Below are 22,795 nucleotides of genomic sequence, written 5' to 3'. Positions count from 1 at the left end.
TCCTTAACCTCCCCAGTAGCTGGGACTACAGGCACACACCATTATGTTCAGCTAACTTTTGTATTTCTTGCAGAGATGGGGTTTTGCCATGTTTCCCAGGCTGGTCTTGAACTCCTGGGCTCAGCGATCCTCTTGCCTTCGCCTCCCAAAGTTCTGGGATCACAGGCATGAGCCACTGTGCCTGACTAAGACAGCATTTTTTAAAAACTTGAATGTGAATGGCTTCTGGAAAGGATAAGGAACACTTTGCACTCCCTCAAAGTCCCCACCACCTCCTGCTAATTGCCTGCAGGTTTTTTACACCTGTACATTTCCTCCTGGCCCTCTAGAAGCACTAGAACTGCATTCCCTAAAGTGTGGTGGAAAAGACACCCACGTAGAAAAAGAAAAAGTCAATAAAGATAAAGTAAGTAAAGAAATGCTAGGAGAATGTGGCTTCATTAAAATTGAAGGAGTCTCCGGAAAAAGAGGATAGTCAAGCAAATCAAATGTCCAAAGTGGTCAAGCAGGATGAGGGAAGAACAGGATCTCTTGGATGTGACAATCTGGTGATCACCTATAATCTTAGTAAAAGATATTGGGGGTGAGTGGGTTGATAGTAAAGCCAGATTATAGGGGGTTGTGGAGTGAAAGAGTATTGAGAATGTGGAAATAAGTGGTTTAGTGTCCTCATTAAGGAAGCGTGGCCATGATGGGAAGGAAATAGATAGGCAGGCAGCTAATATGAGATGTGTGGTCAGATGGAAATTTTTGCTTTTAGAATGGGAAAGGTTTGATTATGTTTTTATGCTGAGAAAAAATAACCACAGGGATGAATAACCACAGCTGGGAATACAGGAGAGAGGCAATGATGGGTTCACCAGTGATTTCAGAAGCTATACTGGTACCAGGCATTGCCTTAAGAAACTGAGGACACAGAAGTGAATAATAGACAAGATGTTTGTTTCTTGGAGATTATACTCTATTGGGTGAAGACAGCCAATAAAATGAAGGAGAATAGGCATTTCAGAGAAATAAGTAATTTCAGAGAGTTATGTGATGAGAATGGAAGGTCTACTTTTTATTTCTTGCTGTAGACAGGCTTTATATTGGATATTATTTTCAAAGGGCTGACATTTGAGCTGAGACTTGAATAAAAACAAGGAGCTAGCCATGGAAGCTCTGGGGAAGAACATTCTAGATAGAATTATAACTAGTGTATGCATATAGGGTAGACATGAGCTTGGTGTGACTGGGACACAGAAGCCACAGTGATTCAATGACTACATTGTGGTGGGAGATGAGGTCAGGAGGATAGTCAGGGGGTGAGGTCACAGTGTCTTGTAGTCCACACTAAGAAGTTTGAATTTTATTTAAGGTGCAATGGGTGGCCATGGGAGGGCTTGAAGCAGGAGATTGCTATCAGCTCAAAGGTGAGAAGGGATGGATCTCAATGCAAAGTAGGGGAATGTGCCTTGAACAGGTGTGCTGTTAACTCTTCCACTGAGATGGGGGAAGCAGGAAAGAACAGGTGGAAGGCGAGACTTTCATAAGTAGTGTAGGAGGTAGTTGAAGAAATTAATACTTAAAGGCTTCAATTTTTGCAGTGAAGCAAAATGCAAGCTTATCTGCTAACAGTGAATGGAGAGATTGTGGAGTAGGAGCTTGTATTAGTCTGCTCAGGCGGCTATAACAAAATACCACAAACTAGTTGGCTTCATCAACAGAAATTTTATTTATTCTTATGTCTGCTTCCTGGCTCATCTTTCAAGACAGATGAGGAACCATGGACACTGCACATGCAAAAGGAAGAAAGGAGGACTTCTGGAGGCTAGAAGTCCATGATCAAGGTGCCAGCCCATGTGGTTTCTGGTGAGGGGTCTCTGGCAGATGGTTGCTTTCTTGTGTGTCCTCACATGGCAGACAGAGAGAGCTTTGATGTCTCTTGTTCATCTAAGGACTCCAGCCCTATTGGGTTAGGGCCCTACCTTATGACCTCATTTGACATTTATCACCTCCTCACAAGCAGTATCTTCAAATGCAGTCCCAGTGGGAGTTAGGGGTTGGGTGGAGCATAAACATTCAGTTCATAATAGGGGTTTGTGAAGAAAAGGGAAACTTTGAGGTATTTGTTGAAGAAATGGGAAAGGGAATGAATTAAGAACATGAATACCTTCCATCCTATTATATTTTCTGTAGTAAGGCTAAATTACTTGTATCTCTCCATGATTCCAAACTTTATGTGACGGAAATATTTGGGTAAGGGCATTATTATCCTTAATGTGCAATCTCCCATTGACTTAGAGAGTAGGTGGATCCTGGTAGCTTTTCTTTTCTTTGTTTTTTGTTTAAAGAGATTCCTTTAATATAATGAATACAAAAACATGACCTCTGCCGAAGATTATAAAGCCCTTCAGAAATATGAGAAGGAGAAATTTGAAGAGGTGATCAACAAATTAGAGAGACTGGTGCTAACCTCACAGTTTGATAGTATGCCCACAATTATACAGCTTTGAATAAGTGAAACTATGGTTACCAAACAGCTTTTTTTTTATTGTAGCATCTACAGTGTCTGTAAAAGGATGTAATAATAAATAACTGTAGATGCATCATGAGACACCCATTTATTTAATTACAGTAGTGGATCTTTCTACATAGTATTCTCAATGTCTTCATTCTTCAGATTCTCCAGGCTTACGAATGTTGTCAATCTTCAAAATCATTCTAACCATTTGTGTTGCAAGAGATATCTGTTGCTTTTTTGTCAATGAAGGTTTCTATGACATGCTATTGCTTCATATCATTTGTTCCCTTGTGCAAACAGTCGATGCCAAGAGCAAGGTTCCTCTCATTTACTTGTCTGGCTCGGGCTTCGGTCATAGTCTGGATGGGATTCATGCCACTGTTTTCAGAAAGGGCCTTGGGAATGACCTCCAAAGCGTCAGCAAATGCTCTCAAGGCATAGAGTTCTAAGGTGGGGCACTTATCAACCTCTTGGCTAACTGGCAGGGCACAGGATATCTCAGCAGCCCCTCCTCCACACACCATATGATTATCACGGATGAGCTTCCAGATGACACACAAAGCATCATGAAGGGGTTGTTTCACCTCCTCAATACTCATCTTATTTCCTCTTCTCATAAAAATGATTACAGCTCTGGGGTTCTTACACTGCTCAATGACCAGCATTTTATCCTTAGTTGTCCCAAATGAGATCTCCTGTACAAGACCAGCAAAGCCCAGCTTCCTGGCTGAGAGCTCTGAGAACTTGGGGGTGATCTGCCCTCCTGTTGTGATGGCAATCAGTTCAATTTCAGGTCCTCCTACCCAGCGAACCACAGGCAAGTTGTTCTGAAGAAGTAAGTGATTTGCTTCATCATCAAAGTCCCACTGACAAATTTCTATTTTAGCACCAGTCTCTTTAATTTGTTGAATCATCTCTTAAAATGTCTCCTTTTCATATTTCTGAAGGGCTTTATGATCTTCTACAGAGGTCACATCCAGCTTATGCTTTGTTTTTGGTTTGGGTATTCAAATGGACATGTGAGAATTACAATCTTAGCATCTTCCACTTTTTTGGCATCTGTGGGTGACTGAAATCCTTGTCCACAATCATGTCCTTAATCCATTTAGTGTCCTCCAGCCTGCCACCCACTTTGCTTTCTACTTTGATAAGCTCAAAGTCAACACCTCTCTGCTCCATATCTGTTACCGTAAGGACGGCATTCACAGCAATCTCAGCCATTTGTCAGTGACAACTGTTGATCACTTTGGAGCCCAGCATGGTTTCTGCAGTCTGAATCAGGGATTTGGTGTCCTTTACATCAACAAGGATGCTATCGCTGATCTTGTCCAGGTGTTCAATAACAACACAGGCAGCCTGCTCATAGCCACCAGCTATTCTGATTGGGTGAATACCTTGGTCTAGCAACTCCTGGGCTTATTCTAACAAGGCACCAGCCAGGACAACCACTCCTGTGGTTCCATCTCCAATTTCATCATCCTGAGACTTGGACATTTCCACCATCAGCTTGGCAATCTGATGGTCGACATCTATCATGCTTAAAATGGTGACCCCATCATTACTTACAGTCACATCGCCATCCTTATCCACCATCATCTTATCGAGCCCATTTGGTCCAAGTGATGTTCTCATCGTATTTGCTACAGCCTTTGCTGCCACTATATGAGACTTGAGGGCCTCAAGTCCCATAAGGTGGGACTTGTGGTCCTGATCCTTGCTGATGAGGAAAGGGGGCCCATATCAATCGAAGGCGAGGGTCTCCATGGATGCCATGTTGCAGCAGCAGGAGTTACTTTTCCACTTTTTCTTTATTTGACAGCCATTAAGGCTGGTTGGTAAGACAGCTGGTAAGACAGCCTGGAGCTAAGTAAGAGCTGAGGTGCTTAACATTAAAAGAGGAAAGATATCCTAGAGAAGCTAGGCAAGACCAATGAGCCAGGAAGCAGACACAAGGAGGCCATGGACACTGCACAGGGAAAAGGGAGGGGGGAAGGAGCCCCTGTGACTAGCAGCCAAAGAAGGACCCAGGCAAGATCCTACATGTCTCTGGATTTGTAAGAGTTTCTTTCTCATATAAACATGTGCTTCCTTCTCCACAAGAAATCTCCAACCAAACTTCTAATGCATATTAATGCTATGTGGAATGACTTTGCTTTTCTTGGAGTGAGGAGGCTGGAGAGCTGTTTTAAAATCACTGCATGAAGGAAACCAGAGGAAGAGAACCACATGTTGGAGAAGAATGTCCACGACCTCAACAAGGTAACACACAAAACCAACAAGCGTGCAAAATTTTAACATGACTCTCACCAGGACCCAAATGTTTAATTTTGACTCATGCTCGTTTTGGAGATTTACTCTACTTTGCAGATAACAGATGCAGATTATTTTTAAAGTACTTTTACAACTCACAAGTCCTTCCCTCCCGACTCTGGCCATCTCTGCCTTTCACAAGAGCTTCTGTTGCAGGGTTACTGAGTCTGACCCTGCTTATTAACATCTACTGCTGAATATCCCCTGACTATTCTTTACTGAAAACAGATGTGACATATAATCATGCTTTTCAGAAAACAAAATCAGAACAACTCTAGCCTCTTCTAGTTTTATTCTTGATTCTTTCAGGGTTAAGTAAGCTCACTCAGATTCCTCACTTAATTTCAACTCCCTAGCACCTATAAATGACACCCTGGTTACTTATTTCTTACCATGAGATTTTTTTTTCCTGGTTGTTTTATATACATGGGATTTTTCTATCACTAGATTGGGAGAAGGTTGCTTTACACCTCCTTTCTATTTCTTGGGTCTCCATTTTGGTGTCATAACTAGATTGACCCACTAATCAATGCTGGTGGAATTGATGAGCATATGAATAAACAATAATCAATAATCCTTTTGAGTCACCCAAGTCATAGAGATGGCAAGTGTGTCTATGTTTTATAAAAATATTTGCCAATTGAGGAACTTATTGATAGACGTAAGTGATGCGGCTGCTTTATTTTCAAGGTTCTCCCAAAGTGTCAGTGTAGCTCAGGGCTTTGTGTGGGTTTCCATCGCAAGTGATTACAGAAGTGGCATGTGGAGAGTGGACTAGGGGGCAAAATATATGCAGGAAAAGTGGAAATCACCAAGGAAAACGACTGAAGGGGAAATCAATATGAGGTGAAAGGTCAACAAGCCTCCTGCTGTTACTCTGTCAAAATGTATTTAATGGGTTCATTGGATATTTTTCACATTTAAGAAATTGACATGAGAAAGGGTAAGCCTGTAATAACTTTTTATCTCTCACTTACAAAATAGCCTTTTTTTTTTCTTTTGAGAATTTTACCTCTGATCTCAGTATTGCATTTATGCCCAGGGGTTTGAGGCTTCAACAGAACCATAATGACAAGCTTTCAAAATAGATAAGATAGTTATTTCCTAAGTAGTTAATTCTGTAATCATAGCTACATCAACGTATCAAAGTGTAATTTCATATATATTTATTAAAGAAAGAGCAGATATGGAACTTGCTGTATCCAAGGGTATAGTTTCTGAGTCTGAAAGTATGAACTCACCATATTTATTAAAAAGATAGCTTATTTATTCTTGTTTCTATCATCTGTACAGCTAGATTGATCTTCAGTTATCTCCTCTTCAAGAAAGAACAAGAATAACAGATACAAAAAGACCCCATTAATTTCCAGCAATTAATTTTGGTTGGGGACTTTAAAAATAAAGCCTCTCCATGTAAAATCATATCTGTATTATCTTTTTGAAATTTCTAAACTCTCAATTGATAAATGCTTCTCATTTTTTGACAATTCTGTCATTATCTTATTAGAAGTTCAGATTTTTATATTTCTCTAATATCTTTAATCAAGGTACTTTTAGGTGCATTAGAAATATTAATTCATTCAATAGTTCCTGAGCTATGCAGAGAGATTAAGCATTAAACATTAATATCTGGAAAATTCAGTATGATAGACTTATGTATGCTGTTTTATCCCTTTCTAAGACTAAGAAATTTATGTTCAAGATTTAAATTTCCTTCAGTTTTCCATCTTGAGCACCTGACACCAATTTGGCAAGGTCATACCACAGTCTTAGATTTCTGTAAAGAGCTGCTCCATTAATTTTGGTGAGCAATACTATAGAACTAAAGCATGGCCTGGGGATGTTTCTTGAAATTGTCAAGGCCCCCGGGGATCTAGCACCTTCGTTTGCCATGGGTAATATTAGCAGAGCTCAAAATAAGATTACATACATGAAAGAAGTTTGAAAACCGAAAGTACTTTATACAATTTTCCAAGACATGCTGAGATTTGAAATTTCAAAGAGTTAATGTGAAAAGGCACTACAAAGATCAAAATGGATATTTTTGTCCTTTTCATTTCAGAATGTTAATCATCATTTATTAACCAAAGGTTTATTAAATATTTGCTATACATAAGCATTTCACTAGATATTGGTGAAACCAAGATAAAAAGAACATAGTCACTGCCCTTTAGGAATGTTTTGCCTAGCAGGAAGCATTAATGTAAACAAAAATTATGTGACAAGTGCAATGTATTAGTTTTCTTCTGCCATGTAGCTAGTTGCTACAAACTTAATAGCTTAAAGCAACACACAGTTATCTCATAGTTCCCGGGGGTCAGGAGTCTGGGTAGAGCCTAGCTGGGTTCTCTCCTCAGGATCTCACAAAGCTGCAATCAATGTTGGCCAAGGCACAGTCTCGTCTAAGCTTAGGATCCTCTTCCAGACTCATGTAGTTGTTGGCACAATTCATTTCTTGAAGCTGTAAAACTCAAATTGTCTTATTCTTCAAGAGTAGTAGGAGAGAGTCTCTCAGATCAGGAAAGCCCTACATCCTCTTTTAAGGGTTCACATGATAAATCAGACCCATCCAGGATAATCTCCCTGTGACCAACTCAAGGTCTGTTGATGGGGGCCTTTGGCAACATCCGCAAAACCCTTGTATATTCACCGTAAGCATAATCAGGGAGTGATATCCTATCATATCCACAGATCCTGCCTACACTGAAGGGGAGAGAGATATATAAGAGTATAAGGTCACTGGGCATCATCTTATAATTTTGTTTACCACATTCCTGAAGAGACATATTTAATAAAGCAGTAGTGAATGAATACAGTCTGGTTATGGAGAAATAAGGCAAAGAAAAGGCCATGGGCAATGGTGAGCTGTAGACAAACTAGGTTCCTCAATGTCATGATCATTAGAGTATTTCTGTGTCACTCAGAGAGAAATTTTTTGTCTTTTCTTTTTGACATGGAGTCTCACTCTGTCACCCAGGCTAGAGTGCAGTGGCACAATCTCAGCTCACCACAACCTCCACCTCCCGGGTTCAAGTGATTCTCTTGCCTCAGGCTCCCAAGTAGCTGGGACTACAGGCACCCACCACCACGCCCAGCTAACTTTTGTATTTTCAATAGAGATGGGGCTTCACCATGTTGCCCAGGCTTGTCTCGAACTCCTGAACTCAAGTGATCTGCCTGCCTCAGCTTGCCAAAGGGTTGGGATTACAGGCATGAGCCACTGCGCCCAGCCCAGAGAGAAAATTTACTTCAGATTTTTTATAAACAAAGAGCTTCAAAGTTAAATTAGAGAGGAGATTTTACTTGGTCACATTAAGGATACATTACAGGTAAATTCAGATGCCACAATTATTGGGTCCTGTTAAACAAACATTTGGACTATATGGTACCCAAGTGGGAAATTGTTTAGGTCCTTGGATAGCGGACCTTAAGACTTTTCAAGACATTAGGTGTCTTAGCTTGTGACAGAAGCTTGTGTGGCAATCACATATTTGAGAATGTGATTGCTGGAAGCAAGAGTGGGACAAGAGAGCATGAAGCAGGAAAAAAGAGAAGCCTGACCCCAAAATGTATTTTGAGTTGGTCATGCATGAAGCCTAAAAGGACTTCTTATAAATGTCATGACATGGAAATCAGAACTTTTCCTTTGGAGATAAAACAGGGAACCATTGTTCTGTTCGCTCCTGATACCTATTGGTCAGCAGTGGCCCATGGATCTGAATGCCAGAGGGGCATTAATGGTGGCAGGGAAAAATGAAAGACATAGAGGTGTGAAGTAAGGTGAAGTGATTTTGGGTTGCACAAGCAAAAAGCTGGTGAAAACCAGTGCAGAGTTGGCCCTAGAGCAGTGATAATGTACAAGGTGGGGCTCAGGGAGTTTGGAAGAGCACACAAGGGGAATTTGCTATGTTGACCTTTGAAAAATATGATGGGAACTATCTGGAGCCAGTCTCCAGAAAAATGAAAACATGCACACTTATACACACACAGAGAGACACATTGACTCACAAACAAATTGTACATAGCTCAGGTAGTTTTATCCTTGAAGCCCATCCACGTACCCAAGAAGAGGGACCTCTGTTTCAGGGGCTAATTATAAAGAAAAGATTTTGACAATATGGCATTCATGTAAGAAACTATGTAGGTTTCTGCAAGACAAGTATATACTTTTAAAAAATATTTGCCCATTTTTTTTCTCCGTGAAGTATCATTTTCAAAATACTATGATTAGAAAGCAATTGTCAATTAGATGGCTGTCTTTAACATCTGTTAATCTCCTCCTTAACAGTAACTGTAGGTATATTCTGAGTTTGTTTGAAATTACTAGTCATAACAGTGATTAGACTGGTGTGAAGAAAAAGGTTGGAATATGTTAAGAAAGCAGAAACCATATTAAGGCAAACGCTAAGATCAGAACCTGCAAATTCTGGTTTGAAGAAGCTTTCTATAGTATGAACCTTTTATCTCTTCATGCCAAAGCAACACTAATAACAATGACAACTCAATGTCTAACTCTAAATTTGATGACAGTAATTACTATAGACACAGAGACTAGTAATATGAAGGCTACATGTGTAATCATCATCCATAGTTTGTTCTATATAAGAGTCATCATCTGAGCTCTTAGTTCATTCAACTACCCCAGTCAGGCCTGGGAAAGAAAATGAGTAAATGAATCAGTGTAGTGTAGTCTGAATGATTAAAACAGCAAACTAAATGCATTTTCCTTTTTGAGAAATAGATACAAAGGATTACACACTCACTTGTATCTTGGTTTAATAACAGATCTGTTTACAAAATAAAAAGAAATTCCACTAAAATCTGAGAAAAAACAAAGGGAGAGTCACATAAGAGGAAAGCTAGAATAAAAGTAAAGTGTGCTGATACATTAGTCACTAAACATAAATATATAGGAACACAAAAATAAACTATAAAGAAACAATTGGATTTTCTCTCAAGACCCCTCTCAGATGTCCAACAAAATACAGCAAAGAGAGAGCTCTCTGACATTAAATATAGATTTGAGTGTATATTTGTTGTGGTTATTTGCTCTTTTGGATCTTTTGTGATAGATGGAAATATTGAAAACTTGGAAATGCAAAAGTAGCTCACCATTAAATGTATACCAATTCTAGAGTCTACCAGAGAAAATATGAGAATTACTATCTAAAATCCTATATGAATTTCTAGATACTTACTGAAAATGTCAAAAATTTTAGAGTTCATAATACTATTCAAGTCTCTTTGAAAACGCATTCACCATTCATTTATAATCACTTTTTAAAAGCCAGATATGTCAGTATGACCACTGAGAATACATTTTGAATCTTCTTCTTCCAACATTTTTCTTACTACTGTGAGAACTGAGGCTGATGGGACTGCAGAGTTTTAACTGGGTTGAAGGAGATATGTCTGACTGATAAATGCTAAAGAATCATCCTAAACATTCTGGGCTAATACATCAGCTTTCATTTTGTTTTTTTATTTTTATTTTAGGTTAAGAGATACATGTGCAGTTTTGCCATATAGGTAAATTGTGTGTCAAGGGAGTTTGGTATACAGATTATTTCATCATCCAGGTAATAAGCATAGTACTTTACACGTAGTCTTTCAATCTTCACCCTCCTTCCACCCTCAACCCTCAGGTAGGCTCTGGTGTATGTTATTCCCTTCTTTGTGTCCATATGTACTCAATGTTTAGCTCCCATTTACAAGTGAGAACATGTGTCTTTTTGGTTTTCTGTTTCCACATTAGTTTGCTAAAGATAATGTCCTCCAGCTTCATTCATGTTGCTGTGAAGGACATAATCCCATTCACTTTTATGTCTGTGTAGTACTCCATGTACCATATTTTCTTTATCCAGTCTATCACTGATGAGCATTTAGATTGATTCCATGTCTTTGCTATTGTGAATAGTGCTGCAATGAACATACATGTGCATGTGTCTTTGTAGGAGGATAATTTATATTCCTTTAGGTATATACCCAAAAATGGAGTTGCTGGGTTGAACGGTAATTGTGTTTTAAGTTCTTTGAGAAATTGCCAAACTGCTTAATACAATGGCTGAACTAATTTACATTACCATCAGCAGTATATAAGCATTCCCTTTTCTCTGCAACCTCACCAGCATCTGTTATTTTTTGTCTTTTTAATAAGACAAAATGGACTGTTGTGAGATGGTATCTCATTGTGGTTTTGATTTGCCTTTCTCTAATGATTAGTGATGTTGAACATTTTTTCATATGCCTGTTGGCCTGGTGTATATCTTCATCTGTTTGTGTCTCTTTGCCCACTTTTTTTCTGGGGTTTGTGTTTTTTGCTTGTTGATTTAAAATTCTTACAGATTCTGGATATTAGAACTTTGTCAGATCCATGGTTTGCACAAATTTTCTCCCATTCTGTATGTTGTCTGTTTACTCCGTTGATAGTTTCTTTTGCTTAGTTAGGTCCCAATTGTTAAATTTTGTTTTTGCTGCAATTGCTTTTGATGTATTCATAATGAAATCTTTAACAGAGACTATGTCCATGATGGTATTTCCTATGTTACTTTCCAGGGTTTTATAGTTTTAAGTTTTATATTTAAGTCTTTGATCTATCTTGAGTTGATTTTTGTGTATGTGTAAGGAAGGGAGTCCAGTTTCAATCTTCTGCATATGGCTAACCGTTTATTGAATAGGGAGGTTTTTTTCCCTATTGCATGTTTTTGTCAACTTTGTCAAAGATCAGATGGTTGTAGGTGTGCAGTATTATTTTGGGTTCTCTCTTCTGTTCCCTTGGTCTATATGTCTGTTGTTGTACCAGTACTATGCTGTTTTGGTTACTATAGCCTTGCAGAATAGTTTGAAGCTTGGTAATGAGATGCCTCCAGCTTTCTTCTTTTTGCTTAGGATTGCCTTGGCTATTTGGGCTTTTTCAAAAAAATTCCATATGAATTTTTTTAAAGCTTTTTTCTAATTTTATGAAGAATGCCATTGGTAGTTTGATAAGAGTAGCATCTAATGTATAAATTGCTTTGAGCATTATGACCATTTTAACAATATACACATCAGCTTTTAAACCAAATCGCGGTCAGCTGTTCTGCTTACCTTGTCACCTCCTTAAGATCAATCTTCACATAGACCTGTTAGTATGTTAGAGAAAAGTATTCTCATCAACACCTTTAAGCTACCTATAGTGTTGCATGAGCTCATATCCAAATAACCCATCTTGTAGGGGATAAACCAAAACTCTCTAATCATTACAAAAGAAGAATTGATGCCCTTAAGTAAGCCAAACATAGTGAAGGTGTTGGAAATCATAAGAAAAAGACATTCAACTATCTCATAAACCATATGAAGCTTGCCCAACTAAACAGCAGAAAACCTGTTAAGAACTATTTCTTAGAAAAATCCACTGGATATTGAACACACTACTAAGCACTAATTTTAATTGACTAATTCTAAACCTCTCTAGGACCATTAATACATTACTTTTAACCTACTTGTGTCTATTTTAAAAGCATATTCCTGGTAGCATATATTTGTTTCTGATTTTTTATTCAATCTGATAATTGGCTTCTTAATTATTTAAACCTTTTATATTTAATGTAAGTATTACTATGGTTATGTTTAAAATGATTATCTTGCTATTGTTTTCTATTTATCTCACCTGTTGTTTTCTCTTTTTCAGTCCCTTTTGGATGAAATGAGTTTGCTTTTATGATTCAGTTTTATCTACTTTGTTGGCTTACTAGCTACAACGATTTTATAATTTTAGTGGTTACATTGTGGTTTAAAGTTTACATATGTGATTTGTCACAATCTATCTTCAGATGGTATTATAATACTTTATGTTACAAGTACTTTAGGGCAGTGTACTTCCTTACTCCTCTCACAACCTTAATATTATTGTCATACATTTTACTTCTACCTATGTTATAAACTGCAGACTACATTGTCATTACTTGTATTTAAATAGTCAGTTACCTTTTAAATTGATTTAAATAACAGGAAAAAGTGGTAGTATTTATTCCTGCAGTTATCATTTTCAGTGTTCATCACTGCATTGTATAGATTCATATTTCCATCTGGAATCATTTTTCTTCTATCTGAAGAAATTACTTTAATACTTTTCACAGTGAGGGATTTTGATGATTAAGTCTGTCGATATATTTATGGCAATCAAATCTCTAGTTCATCTTTGTTTTTGAAAGATATTTTGCTAGGCATAGAATTCTAGGTTGATGATTCTTTCTGCTGTACATTAAAGATGTTGCTTCAATGTCTTTTCACTTATCTTGTTTCCAATAAGAAATATACAATTATCTTAATATTTTTCACTGTTTTTAATGTTTATATTTACACTGGCTGTTTTAAATATCTTCAACTGTTCACCTATGGTGAATAATTTAATTCTTTGCTGCAATATTATTTTATCTTTTTAATGCTTCAGGTTTATTGAGCTTCTTGGGTATGTAAGTTTATGGTTTTCACCAAATTTGAATATTTTTGATCATTATTTTATCAGGTTTTTTTTCTGCCTGCTGCTTCAGAAACTCCAATTGTGTATATTATAAACTGTTTTAAAAATGTCCCACAGTCCACTGTTTTGTTGTTGTTGTTGTTGTTCAGGATTTTTGCATCTCTATTCATAAGAGACAATGGTCTGCAATTTTCTTTCTTGTAATGTTCCCTGTTTGGTTTTGGTATTAAAGTTTGGGCTTATAGAATGAATTAGCAAGTGCTCACACTCTACATCTGTTTTCTGGACAACACTGTAGAGAATTGATATCATTTGTTTCTTAAGTGTCTGGTGGAATTCCCTAGGGAAACCATCTAATCTTGGTGCTTTTTGTTCTGGAAGGTTATTATCATTAGTTCAATTTCCTTAATAGATATCAGCCTATTTAGATTATCTATTTATTCTTGTGCGAGTTTTGGTCAATTGTATTTTTAGAGGAATTGGTCCATTTTATCTAAGTTACCAAATTTATGGGTATAGAATTGTTCACAATATTCATTTTTTATGTCCATGAGATCAGTAGTAATGGCTTCTCTTCTCTGATATTAGTAATTTGTATCTTTCTTTTTTCTTGGTTAGCCTGGTTAGAGGATTACACATTTTGTTGATCTTTTTAATGAATGAGCTTTTAGTTTCACTGAATTTCTCTATAGTTTTCTTATTTAAAACTTTATTGATTTCTGCTCTGATTTTATCATTTCTTCACTTTTGCTTAATTTGGATTTAATTCTCTCTTATTTTTCTAGTTTCCTAAGGTAGAAGCTCAGGTAATCAATTTTAAATCTGTATTATTTCTAATATATGCATTCTATGCTATAAATTTCCCTCTAAGCTCTGCTTTTGCTGCGTCCTACACATCTAATAAGTTGTATTTTTCAATTTTCATGTAGTTTGAATTTTTAAAAAATTCTTGAGATTTATTCTTTGACTCATGTTTTATTTAGAAGCATGTTTTTTAATCATGAAATAATTTAGAATTATTCAGATACCTTTCTACTATTGGTTTATAGTATAATTTTACTGTGGTAAGAAATAATACTTTGTATGATGTTCATTCTTTTATATTTATTAAAGTACTTTTGTAGCCCCAAGTGTGGCCTATCTTGCTGAATGTTTTATGTGTGTTTGAGAAGAATGTGTATTATGATGTTGTTGGATGAATTGTTCTACAAATATCAATAAGATTCAGTTGATTGATGGTGCTTTTCAGTTCAGCCATATTATTACTGATTTTCTGCCCCAGACTTTGCAATGATACAAAATCTAAACCTGTTATTCATCACAAATCCGCAGTATAATCCTGTTACAGGACTTTAAGTCTTTCAGTACACAAAGATCATTTTGTTTACTGAAACAGAGATGCTCCTGATACCTTACAAAAGTCTTTCTCTAATACTAGTGCCTCTGAATCATCTGAAAGGCTTGTTAAAATGCAAAATGCATCATAGTCACTCTCAAAGCTCCAGATTTATTACACCTTGGGTAGATTCTGAGACTGCATTTCTGTAAATTTTCATAGGTATAATTGATGTTGCTTGTCCAGAGGCTACACTTTGATAACCACTGCCTTATACCATCCAGGGGGACATTTAAAAATGCATAACCTCCAACACATAGAAGCCAAGGATATGGGAGAATTGTGCACACCATGTCAGAATGGAATAATGAAGAGAAGATGACTCTTGATGAAAGTTTTCTATGCCTTGGACTATTCTGAGTGAAGAAATGGGTGATTATGAAGCTGCTGATAGCTGCTCATTAGAGGAGACACAGTTGGGAGTCATGCTTTTGTGATGTTGGCCATCAGCCTACATGAACTGTAGATTCTTCCTTCTCATTCCTTCTCAGAAGAAAGTTTCTCTTATTTTGACAAAATTTAAATTAGACAACCCAATCTTGTCCAGTAGATTGGAAACAAAAGTGAACAGGAGACACAGCAAAATAACTTTTGGCTTAAGTGCCCCAGGAAACTTCCTAATACACTTTCAAGTGACTGAACACAGCTTCCCAAATGTTGGAAGATAATTATTTCTCAAGAGTGATTAAATTAATCATCAAAGCCTAGGCCATAATTATAACCATGTTTTTATGCACTTTTCTCAGGTTCTCTTGCATAACCTGATCAAGGTTCAGTTTTACACAACGTGGGGATAGTACATTCTACACACACTCAAGAAATATTTCTTTCCTAGCTCTTTCCTGACAAGTGGAGTGGCTCTTGAGCTAACCAAATCCACGGTTTGACAACACCCTCCCTAGACACGGTGCTTGATGATACTCCACATTTGCCCACTCAACAGTCAATCAAGAAAAGTCTTCTCAATTCTAGAACTATTTTTCTCCTAGTGACTTTGGTTTTTCAGACATAAAGTAAGCAGCATCAGTAGGAAGTGACTTCATCTGCTGTTAAGCACAATAAGGTTATACTTTCTTTATACCTGGGAGATTTATACCTCTCAGCAACTCATCGTCCTCTTGGAGAATGTTGCAAAATGATGCTGTATGGTTAAGATCCCTGATATGTTTGTGTTTTCTGATAGAATTCTACTATTAGTTAACCAAAAGAAACCTAGATTTTAGGATATTTACCCAAATATTTTCTCATAATCTATATCTAAACAATATGAATAAATATTATCAATAATTACCCATATTATCCCTCTTTATTTTAGGGGGAAAGAGAGAGGTATGGCTAGGTTTGTAACCTTTATATGTGCAAAGTCCAGGAAATTTATTCTTCAGGCTAATTTGGTCCTGCCTTGGAAGAACAGGTTTTGCCTCACCTCATTCTGCAGGGGAAGGGATAGTTAACTATCTCAATGAGTTAAATATTCTCATCATAGATGCCCTTTCATAAAAATATGTCAATCCAATTCCTTGCTCAAGTTTATTATTAAAATATGAAGGTTTGATCTTAATGTACAACACATTGTCACTGCATTTTCAATTCTTCCCAGAAGTAAATATCTGAATTGTTTGCTACCTTATACATCAAAAGGTTTGGTTGAAAAAAAAATTTGTGGAGGAATAATTTAAATAATAAACTATCTGTCCCAGGATTAACAAAATCAGGAGCAAACCCCTTTGACGTCTACAAAGACCTGAATTTACTAATTGCAGTTGGTTTACTTTGCACAACACATTAAGGAAAATCAGAAATGTCTTGCTTTACTCAAAGCAAGGATTCTGGTGAGGATGCTGTTTACTACATTATACAATTTCCTTTTTATGAGCACACAAAGGGTAAAATCCCCTCTAGTTCAAAAAGCAAGAATAATTATGCTTTTACTAAAAAATTGAATTGTATCATTTTATTAAACATATTTTATGCACATGTTCTCATTTCCTTCTTGATTGTTGGCAAGCTTAGAGTCACAATAGTAATTCACAACTAGCAATGTTGAAGACATATGATATAGACTTTGTGTAATAATCTGATGTATTAGTCCATTTTCACAGTCCTATAAAGAAATACCTGAGACTAGGTAATTTATAAAGAAAAGGGGTTGATATGGTTTGACTGTGTCCCCCCACCCAAATCTCATCTTGATTTGTAGCTCCCAGAATTCCCAAGTGTCATGGGAGGGACCTGTTGGGAGGTAACTGAATCATGGGGGTGGTCTTTCCCATGCTGTTCTTGTGATAGTGTAGAAGTTTCATGAGCTCTGATGGTTTTATAAAGGGGAGTTCCCTGGCACACACTCTCTTGCCTACCTCCATGTAAGGTATGCTGTTGCTCTTCCTTCACCTTTCACCATGATTGTGAGTCCTCCCCAGCCATGTGGAACTGTGAGGCCATTAAACCTCTTTCCATTATAAATTACCCAGCCTTGGGTATGTTTTCATTATCAGCATGAGAATCGACCAATACAGAGGTTTAATTGACTCACAGTTCCAAATGGCCAGGGAGGCCTCAGGAAATTTACAGTCATAGTGGAAGGGCACCTTCTTTGCACCTTCTTTACAAGGTGGCAGGAGAGAGATAGATGAAGAGATAGAAGGAGAAAGGGCCCTTATAAAAACAACAGATCGCGTAAGAACTCTCTCACTATCATGAAAACAGCATGGGGGAACCGCTCCCCACATCCAATCATCTCCCTCCCTTAACCCATAGGGATTACAATTCGAGATGAGATTTGGGTGGGGACACAGAGCCAAACCATGTCATCTGGCTTGCTTTATTTTTCCTACTTTCATTTTTCTTATATTTTTATCATCCACTCATATTTTATTTTGCTATAGATATTGATGGGATGACTTTTTAAAATGTGGGGTAGATTCAGTCATTCCAAAGTAATCTCTTAGTTTAACAGTTTCCATCACCTTTCAAAACTTATGTATTAAAGCAGTGTAGTACTGGCATAAAGATAGACATATAAATCAATGGAACAGAATTGAGAGTCCAAAAATAAACTCTTTTTAGTCAATTGATATTCATGGAGGTGCCAAGGCAATTCAATAGGGGAAGTGATAATCTTTGCAACAAATGGCATTGAGACAATTCAATATCCAAAAGTGAAAAGATGAACTTAGAACCATCTCACACCATATGGAAAAACTAACTCAAAGTGCATGAGAGACATAAATGTAAGAGCTACATTTATACAGATTTTAGAATAAAACATATAAAAAACATTTAAGACCTTGGATCAGGCAAAGATTTCTTGGATAGGATACCAAAACATGATATAACACCATAAAAGAAAAATTAGACTTCATGAAAATTAAAAATGTATACACTTCAAAAGACACTACTTGAAAAGCTGAAAAGAATGGGATAAAATAACAGCAAGTCATTTATATAAGGGACTTTTAAAAGGAACATAGAAATAACTTTACAATACAATAATAAGAAAACAACCCCATTTTAAAATGAACAAATTATTTGAGTAGATTATTCACCAAAGAAGATACACAAATGGCTAACAAGTACATGAAAAGATGCTCAACATTGGCCAGGCGCGGTGGCTCACGCCTGTAATCCCAGCACTTTGGGAGGCCAAGGCGGGAGGATCATGAGGTCGGGAGGTCAAGACCATCCTGGCCAACACGGCGAAACCTCATCTCTACTAAAAATACAAAAATTAGCCAGGCATGGTGGCGCATGCCTGTAGTCCCAGCTACCTGGGAGGCTGAGGCAGGAGAATCACTTGAACCTTGGAGCCAGAGGTTGCAATGAACCGAGATCGTGCCACTGTACTCCAGCCTGGCAACAGAGTAGGACTCTGTCAAAAAAAAAAAAAAATGCTCAATATCATTAGGGAAATGCAAACCATAACCACAATGATGTATCATCTTACATGCATTAGAAAGGCTATAATAAAAAAGACAGACAATAATAAATGTTGACAATGATGTAAAAAAAAGAGACTCTCATACATTACTGATGTGAATATACAATAGTGTAGCCACTTTGAAAATAGTTTGGCATTTCTTAAAATGTTAAACCTAGTGTTATCATATGACCAAGCAATTTCATTCCCAGGTATCCACCCAGGAGAAGTAAAAAAATGTGTTCACAAAAGAAAAACCTTGCCCACAATGTTCATAACGGCATTATTAATAAAAGCCAAAAGGTGCAAACAATCAGAATGTCTATGAAATGGAGAATAGAGAAACAAAATATGGTACATTCATACAATGAAGATTATTCAACAAAATGGAATGGATTTCTGATATGTGAATAACATGGATAAGATGCAAAATCATTGTGCTCATTGAAAGAAGTCAAATACAAAAACCTGTTGTATGTTTCCACTTATATAAAATATCTACAAAAATCAAATCTCGAGAGACAGAAAGTAGATTAGTGGTGGTCCAGGGCTTGGGATGGAAATGGGGATTAACCATAAATGAGAATGGGGATCCTACTGGGGGATAAAAAGTTCCCAAACTGGATTATGGTGATGGTTACATAACTCAGTAAACTTACTAAAAATCATTAGATTGTAAACTTAAAACAAGTGAATTTCAGAATGTGTAATTAAACAATTCCATAAAGTTAAATATTTCAACAAGTATTGTTGAGGAGACCTACTTCAACCAGAGGTACGTGGTAGTTGCTGTCAAGTTCTTAATGTCCATAGCAGACAGATCAGGAGGGTGGTACCCTTCCAGGATAGATTCTGAGGACCAGGCCTATTCCCAGTGAATGTGCAGCTGTCACAGTATAGTAGCGGTTAGTTTAATGGTGCTACACGTCTTTTTGAAGCACAACATTTCTGAAGCATCATAGGACATCTATGTAAACAAACTCCCCTAAACTAAATAGTTAGATCAGTATGTGAGTAAAAGTCCCCCCAAGGTCAAGAATGGATAACCAATATGTCAGACCACATTTATCTCAAGCGAGGAAAATTAGAGTGACATGAAAGAAATGAAGATTATATTTGAGTGTTGAAGCTTGCCTGCCTCAGGTTATTTCGATAATACTTCAAATATTTATAGAAACAAGGAACTATTTTTCTTCAAATAGTTTAAATTTGAGTAGAGATGCTTCTGGTAGCACCCTTGGCAACAATGGTGCCATAAGGAAGTCCTTGATTCTTTGTAAGGACCCCAAGCATATAAAAACTTTTGATAAGATTCAAAATAAAATATGTGAAACAGTCCAGGACTTTCTTCACAAAAAGAAAATATTACATATATTTATAGAAATATAAATATATATATATATAATTATTCATTATCTTCACTGCAGCCACTCAGAACCTAGTTGTTACTGCTAATGTGAATAACATGGAACTTAAAATACTGTATTATGTTACTCAAATATAGGCCTGTCATAGAAGACTATATTATGAGTTTCAAGAAAAGAAACTAGGTCACATTCATCTTTGTAGCCCTAGCATGTGGCTAAAGATTTGGGCATAATAAATAACATATATTTGGTAGATTATAACTAGAGTGACTTAGTTATACAGTCATTGATCACATCTATTCCCTGCCATAATAAATTGATCAATAGCATTCATCTCTTCATTCATTCATTTACTAATTCATTTAACAAAAACTTGCCAAGTACCTACTATGCACTGAATACAGTGTTAGGTGCAGAAGTTCCAGTGGCAAAAAGGTTGACCTTTGAGCTCCAGAGGACAAAGGCAAATAAGCACAGAAATAAAATACTCTGTGATAAGCAGAGATAATATTTAGGAGCCTAAGGGACCAGCTTCTAATCCAATTTACAATGTGTCTGGGGCGGGATCCAAGCTGAGGCCTGGTAATGAGTTAGGCAAACTGAGGAGGCAGGAGGAAACAGAGAGGAAATGAGGTAACACTGCAAGGTGGCTTATAGGATTGGAAAGAAAGTGAGTTTTAAAAATCAGAAAGACCAGGCTTACATACTTACTAGATCTATGACCTTGTTCAAGTTATTTATTCGCTCTATTTTGCTCACCTGCAAAAGGTTGCTAACGGTACCTAACTTACTGTACTGTTGGCATGATTAGGGCTAACATAGCTGGTGCAAATTACACACAGCACAGAGTAAATTACCCAAATTGTAACTATTGCTATTACACTTCAAAAATAATTTATAGAGCTTCAAAATGATATGTGAATTTATTTAAATGTAGTTTAAATGTTTTATTTGAACAATTCTTAATAACTAATGGCAAACTATTTTCAACAGTTTTTCTCATTTATGAACTTAAGTGGTTTCCCATTGTGTATAGAATTGAAATTTTTTAAAAAACAACTGTACTGAAGAATAATTTGCATATCATAAAATTCGCTAATTTTAAGTATGCAATTCAGTGGTTTTTAATACAGTCGCTTTTTAAAAATTCATTCATCAGTTTGATGGACATTTGGGTTGTTTCTACTTTTCGATTGTTATTCACAATCCTGATATGAACATTTGTGTGCAAATCTTTATGTAGATATATGTTTTCACCAGATAACTTAGGAATTCTAGGTCAGATGGTAACATTTTGAGAAACTGCCAAGCTGTTTCTGAAAGTGGCCGAAACATTTTACATGTGCAGCTATCACTACTATCTAATGTTAAAACATTTTCAACACTGCCCTGGGGGGTGTGGTTGGGGGTTGGTGTTTGGGTGAGGGGGGGGGGTGGGGTGGGGGGGTATGTGGGGGGGGGGGGGGTGGTTGGTGGGTGTGGGTTTGGGTTGGGGGTGTGGGGGGGGTGGGGTGTTGGGGGTGTGGGGGTGTTGGGGGGGGTGGGGGTTGTGGGGGGTTGTGGTGGGGTGTGGGTGTTCAGTGGGGGGGGGTGGTGGTGGGGGGTGGGTGTGGTGTGGGTTGGGTGGGTTGGTGTTGGGGGAAAACTTTGTGCCCATTCGCAGTCACACTGAATTCTCCTGTCCCTGCTTCTCCCCACCCACCCCCAGCCCGAGGCAACCCTAGGCAGCCCTAATCTGCTTTCTGTCCCTACAGTTTTACTCATTCTAAACTTTCATATAAATGGAATCAGACACTATGTGTTCATTTGCGTCTGGCTCCCTTCTAATAGCATGTTTTTGTAGTTCATGTATGTTGCAGCATGCATCAACACTTTATTTTCATTGTTGAATAGTTTCATTGTATGGATACATTACATTTGGTTTGTTTATTCATCAGCTGATGAATATTTGAAAAGTTTCTTTTTGTAAATTTTTTTTATTTTTTTGAGACAAGGTCTCACTCTGTTGCCCAGGCTGGAGTGCAGTGGCACAATCACAGTTCACTGCAGCCTCAACTTCTTGGGCTCAAATGATCCTCCCACTTTAGCCTCCCTAGTAGCTGGAACTGCAGGCATGCACCATGATGCCTGGCTAATGTTTTTTCCGTATTTTTGTAGAGACAGGGTTTCTCCATGCTACCCAGGCTGGTCTCAAACTCCTGGGCTCAAGCAATCTGTTTCCTGGATCTCCCAAAATGTTAGGATTACAGGAGTGAGCCACCATGCCTGCCTGGGTGGTTTCAATTTTTGACTCTACTGAATATGGCTACTACAAACTCTTGTATACAATTCCCATGTGAACATATACTTTCACTCCCTTGAATACATACCTAGGAGTGGAATTGAGAGATCATATGGCAACTCCCTAAGTTTACCATTTTGAGAAATGCCAAACTGTTTTCCAAGTGACTGCACTATTTTACATCACCACCAGCAATGTGTGAGGCTTCTAATTTCTTCACATTCATGCCAACACATTATTGTCTGTCATTTTAATTTAAACGTATTTCCAAGAAAAATTGTTACGATGATTTTTTTAAAAAAAGCATCTCAATAGCATAAATTTTGAAAGTAGGTGGAAATAGATAAAAAGCAAAGTTATTAACAACTTCACCAAAAGTACATCAGCTGTTAATATTTTAGGGCATACTTTGGTAATTTTTTCCTAAATAGCATGTTTTTAACCTAGTGTTGGTAATACTGGATAGCTAACTTTCATTAAATATAACTTTAGCAAAGGGATTGAGATAATCAAGGAAAAAATACACAATGGCAAACTTTTACTTATCATTTTATGCTAGGA

The 22,795-nt window shown here is 37.2% G+C and overlaps 1 pseudogene; it reads right to left on the bottom strand.

The window, feature by feature from the left end:
• Positions 1-2,651: 2,651 nt before the first annotated feature.
• On the bottom strand, positions 2,652-4,276 carry LOC126940169 (T-complex protein 1 subunit epsilon-like; annotated as a pseudogene).
• Positions 4,277-22,795: the final 18,519 nt, after the last annotated feature.

This window comes from Macaca thibetana, chromosome 17 (assembly GCF_024542745.1).
Source record: "Macaca thibetana thibetana isolate TM-01 chromosome 17, ASM2454274v1, whole genome shotgun sequence".
In the NCBI taxonomy this organism is placed as follows: domain Eukaryota; kingdom Metazoa; phylum Chordata; class Mammalia; order Primates; family Cercopithecidae; genus Macaca; species Macaca thibetana.
The sequence above is the reverse complement of the archived record's forward strand: the minus strand, read 5'-3'. Positions and strand labels throughout refer to the sequence as shown.